Here is a 6,232-nt window from a genome sequence, read left to right on the forward strand (position 1 = left end):
CTGAACAGAGCAGCTTTATAATTCCCTAGACAATTGAGAGTGACTCCATAGCTAGTCACTTTTAAAATGCTGGAATTTCATAAAATCATTATCTCTCACATATGATTACCAAAACAAAAAATTATAGGAAAAGTTCTTTTCAAATTTTCAATTAATGGAGATACAGGCTGACTTCAGATCTTAATAAGAGCTAATTGCAGCCTAAGAGACCTGTCAGTTAGAATATATTACATCCTCTACAGCATCTGATTAATATTTTGGTATCCATAAATAAGATGTAGATCAACAAAATAAATGCAGTACTTGAAGCAAATACATTAAGCGTATTTTTCATTGTAAGTGATGCAGCAGAGTTGTAAGTAACATAATTAATGTATTAAAAGTCCCAGTGACAGATACTGGCACTTACTATTTCCCTTCTAAATTATACCATAGAGATCATCCCAGTGCACAGTTCTGATACTGTGGTCTTTTAGCTGCGTATTAGAACCTTCTTCTCCTATTACAATCATACCTTAGATAAAAGAAAAAATGTCTGAGCAGATGTTTTAATAGTTTAAAAACAATCCATTTTACAATAAAATTATTTATTTGTAACTGTTTGTACTTTTAAAAGGAAAAAAGGCTGCTTTCCCTTGATTGTCATTCAATAAAAGAATGTATTCCAGGAATTAAGTAATAACCTATTTTTAATCTTTTGTCTAGCCAATTTTCAGATCCTGGGCAATTTGCAGAATGTGAGAAGTCTGGATAATCATGGAGTGTGATAGTGAATTTCAGCTCTAAATTTCTGCAATGAGATAACACTTATGAGACAACATTTCAATCTAAATTATTTCTGTTCTCCAAAACAGGTCTTCCTCAAGAGGAAGAATTCTTAGAGGATAGTAAAATAAACACAGAGCGCTTATGTAAGTGCACCAAAGCCTAAGTCAGGGGCAGAATATATCATCATCATTAAAACAATCAAGATTTCAGGTTGTCTAGCCATTTCAGAGCTGAGAATTTAACCTCATCTCAGCCCTTGAGAAGAAGTAATAGAGAGGTTTATGATCAAATTTCCTTTCTGTGTAAATACAAAAGAAATCATTGGTAACAAATACAAAAATCAGGACTCAGACTCATTTGTCCCCAGCAAGTGATGCTTCCTTGACTGCTTTTACTTCATCTGGTATTTTCCTTACATCTATCCATGAACTTCATAAGAGTAGTGCATAGGTCTTTCCCCCCCAGAACTCTTAACTGTGGCATCAAAAGGTAGGTACTGTGACCTCCCTGATACCTTCCTGCTTTTTACTTGTGGGTAGCTCCTGGCTGCATGCCAGGTACCCACCAAAGCTGCTCTCTCACTCTACTTCCCTTTGCAACTGGACAGGGGATGGGGACGGAAAGAAACTATAATAAAAGGGTCATGAGTTGAGATAAGGATAGAGCAAGATCACTCACTAAACACCATCACAGGCAAAACAGACTTGAATTTGGGACATTGATTGAATTTATTACAAATCAGAGCAGAGAAGGATAATGAGAATAAAACAAATCTTAAAAACACTTTCCCCCCTGCCCTCCCTCTTTCCTCAGGGTTCTGTTTCCTCCCCCCTCATACTCCCTGCCATTGCCTGAGGAGACAGGGAATTGGGGTTTTGGTCAATTCCTGCCACTGCTCAGGGAGAGGAGTCCTTCCCCTGCTCCAGCATGGGGTTCCTCCCACGGGAAACAGTTCTCCACAAACTTCTCCAGTATGAGTCCTTCCCACGGGCTACAGTTCTTCACAAACTGCTCCAACGTGGGGTTCCTCCCACGGGGTGCACTCCTTCAAGAACAGTCTGCTCCAGCATGGATCCCCCACAGGGTCACAAGTCCTAACCGGAAAGCTGCTCCAGCGTGGGCTCCTCTTGATGCTGACATCTCAAGAGTCATTAAAAAAGTTAACAATCTGCCCAAAGAGTTATAGGGAATGAGAAGGGGTTGTGAAATAGGGTCATGCCTTATTTTTGCAAAAGGTGGAATATGTAAAAATTTTCTTAAGAAAGGATGTTCTTTGATGTTTGATCTTTGCATACTTTCAAGCCTAACCAACAACAAAGATTTAATCTGTAAAACAGACAGCAGCCAAAAGCAAGCTCTAAGTGATGTCCAGGTGTTAGAAAGGCAAATTACTTATTTGCCTTGTTAAGGTTTAGGGCTTGACAGGATCTAATGATCTCACACCTAAAGGGAGATGAAACAAAACTTGAGAAGAAGGGTAAACCACAGAGAATGCATCATTTATGGGCCACAAGGACATTTAGCAGAACATCCAAGATAAGGAAGAAACTAATAAAACCAACTCAACAACTGTGCTGAATCAGTTCCAACTGAGTAAAACCTAATTCCGTCATTCCAGCAGGGGGAAATCTGCAGCCACCAACTCACAGACCACCAACCCACTGACTCAAGAGAAAAACTGAGTATGCCGACTAATTAGCATGAGAAGGCAAGAGAATCATTAACCAATAGAAGACAGAATATTAATTAATAAAAGAACCATGCCTTTTATAGCTAACAAACATTAATGCCTTTGGCTGGTAAAATAGATAAATAGTAAAAAGTTTTGATAGTTTGTGTACTTGATTTGTGGAAACCTCCACCTTGCACCCAGCACAGAGTAAACAATGTCTTCTTTCTAAACGAGACTGAGACTGTGTTTGGAGAGCTCCTAAAACTGGCAACACTCCCCACAGGTCTGCAGGTCCCTGCCAGCCTGCTGAAGTGCAGGCTCCCAATGGATTCAGTCTTCTCTTGGGCACCCATCTGCTCCAGTGTGGGTCTCCTCCACAGGCTGAAGGAGGATCTCTGCATTTTTGTGGTCCTCCATGGACTGAAGGAGCACAGCATGACACATGTAGTCTTCACCATGGGCTGCAGGGGAATCTCAGCTCTGGCAGCTGGAGCACCTCCTGTCCCACCTTCTCCACTGACCTCAGTGTCTGCTGAGTTGTTCCTCTCACGTTTTCTCACTCCGCTTTTCTTTGGCTGCAGAGATGTGTTACATCTGCACAATAACTTTTTTCCTTCTTAAATATGTTATCACAGAGGCATTACTGCCATTGCTGACAGACACGGCCTTGGCCAGCAGCAGGTCCATCCCGGAGCTGACTGGCATTGGCTCTGCAGGACATGGGGAAACTTCTGGCAGCTTCTCACAGAAGCCACCCTTGTAGCCACCCCCAGTCCCCAAAACCTGGCATACTGAAAACCCCATACATACTGAAGCAAAACACATCAGCAGAGCAATCATTGAGGCCTACAACATTTTTCTTGCTTTTGTCAGACTCCAGTACTAAGCTTTTGTGGTGGAATTCCTATATTAGCATATAATGTTTTTTAAAGAGATTAATTGTAACAAATCAACAAAGTTGCAAACAGACACTCTGGATCTTGGAGCTGGGATCTTCATTCATATGTAATTCAAAGGTATTTGGGCTGCACAGGACAATTACACCCTCAGGGTACACCAGTGTTTTTATGTGGGAGTGGACTTGTATTTCTGTCTTGTCTGGGTCTGATGAAAACAAAATGTTTGCAGGGTGCACTGAAGGATGATTCACCATTGCCTGAGAAGGCAAAATTAGCATCTTGATTGTCACAGTTAGACACAAACATCTTAAAAAAACATGCATATTTAAAAATCCAACAACTCATTTTTGTAAGGGCAGATTCCTTTCCGATTTGTCCTTGTATCTGTAAAAAATTGTGAATGATATTCAGGGCATTATTATGAAAGGAAAAGAAAATGTGATTGACTGGATATTAGGTGAAAGGGAATTTAGAATCAACTCTGAATGATGGTCAGCCCTTAATGACAATTCAGGGGTATGTTTCCAAATGCTTCCATGCTTTCCAAAATCTGGGTCTCTTTCTGACATTTTCATTGAAGAGCAACATAAGCCCTAGACTATTAAGAAAGAAAAACTAGTACTAATCACTTCTTAAGTAAGGCTGTCCATAAGATTTTAGCAGAAGTAATATGCTGAAAACAGACAGCAAACTTTCAATTAAAAAAAAATTACCACCTAACATGCACTTTTAAATGATCTTAAGGTTTGAATTTTGTTTGATTTCTGGGTCCACTGACTGCTCCCTCATCTGAGTTTTCTTGGATTGCCTAAGGTAAACTGTTTTGCTCCACTCCTGTTCAATTATTACTGGACAAATAAGCTGGCTACAGTCTATCCAACTGAAAAACTTTGGTTCAGCAGATTTCACCTAAGTTTGCTCAATTCTGCTTCTTTATAAAACCTCTAATATTTCCACAAGAAATTAAACAGAAAATACCAGCCCTTAAAGGAACAACCCCTGTCCACCTTTAAAATAAATATTTATATAAATGCTCAAAGAAAATGTTTTCTATTCTACTTTACCTTTATAAGTAAGATTCTTGCCTGAGGTGGATTAGGAATTTCATAAGCAAGGCTACTTATCTCACAAATTATGTTAAATATTTGAATGCTTAAACAAACATCTCAAGAAACATTAACCTATTTTAAAGGTTTAAGAAACACTGGAAGGCATCAGCGTTCAGAGAACTAAGTGGCAGTAAAATTTCAAAACATTTTCCCAACTAACTATTTGCCTTAAAGCTACTTACTGTGCAAAAATGGATACAATTTTCTTTTGGAATATTTTATAAGTGTCTGAATCAAAAGCATTTCATCAGCATCACCAATAATCTATTCTACAAGATGCTTTCTGCAAGGCAAGTATTAGCTGATATTTAAACACAGCTTTCAAACATAAAACACATCATGAACTATTGAAGTAAAACAGCACATTCACATCTACAGTCTAGAGTTTCATCGTTTGGATTGGGAGAAATGGAAGTTTTTCTGACACTTTCAGGATGAAAAAGGAAAAACTTTTTACATTTTTTTAACTGAATTTAAGAATCTCAACAAACTAGCAAATAAAAAAACAGAGATATATAAACTATAGCTAGTCATCAATCTCAACAAACTAGCAAATAAAAAAACAGAGATATATAAACTATAGCTAGTCATCACACATGGAAAGATAATTTTAAAGCGCTTTGTGAACTTCAGAAGAAAATAACAAGTCCATTATTTTTATATATATATATATATATATATATATATAAATAAATTTTAAGGTAACCTGGACATCTTTCTTTTAAAAACAATTAAAGAATAAGGACTTTATTAGTTATTATGTTAATTTTATTATTATTATATAACCATGTAAATCGAGTATAACATGCTGCCATCATGCATACATCCTAAAAACTTTATAAGCTATGACATGACTACTAAGCATCTCCATGTGTGGCTTGGAGTTTTAGACAGCTTACCATACTTCAGATGTTTAGAGGATGCACTGCTTGTCAGAGTTTTACATAAATATAGAAAAATGTTTGAGACTGTATCATTAAATTTAAAAAAAAAAGAAGTTCATAAAACCCAGGAGAACACTCAGATACATTCAAATGTTAATATTTCCCTTAGAGGTCTTTCTCCCTTATGGGTAGGACTACCTGATTTCTGACTGAGAAAATTGACAATAATAACAATAATAACTATAATAACAATAATTTTCATAAGTCTACAGAACTTAACAGCTGAACCAAATGAAATATTCTGTATTTGGAATCATACAGGATACATGTTTGTATACAGCAAATATATTCTGTAATATATACCAGAAATAGTGTTATATATTACAAAAGATGGAGGTAGTATAATAATAACGACCTTTATTCGGTACACCATTTCTTGAGACAGACATACGCAGAATGTGGCAGATTGGGATCAAACTCTCAAAAGACAACATTGAGGTTTATCATTTCCATTGGCAGTGTGACAATTCCTTATATATATTAGAATAGTTAGCAAGCCAGACAGGGTACAGACAAGAATGATATTCTTCTATTTCTTGAAAATGTGCATTTGAATCCATGAAGGAGAATGGAAGCTGTTCTGGATAGCAGGTAGGTCATCGGTTATTGAATAAAATGGGACACACACCATACTGCAGTACATTTAGGAAAATCAAGATAATAAGTTAAATTTTCTTTCTCTTTTTTAATGAAGAAAATAATTACCTACAATTGTCTTTTTGTGCCTTTCACCCTGTTTCACATCCATAGACATCCTTCTTTTCTTTTCAGAAGTACAGACTGGAAGGATTAACAGCTGTTTAACAATGCAAGACTTGGCCAACACACAGGAGTAGGCAA

The sequence above is a fragment of the Melozone crissalis genome, unplaced genomic scaffold (genome assembly GCF_028551555.1).
Source record: "Melozone crissalis strain CALT ecotype California unplaced genomic scaffold, PUWL_Pcris_2 ptg000018l_1, whole genome shotgun sequence".
Classification (NCBI taxonomy): Eukaryota; Metazoa; Chordata; class Aves; order Passeriformes; family Passerellidae; genus Melozone; species Melozone crissalis.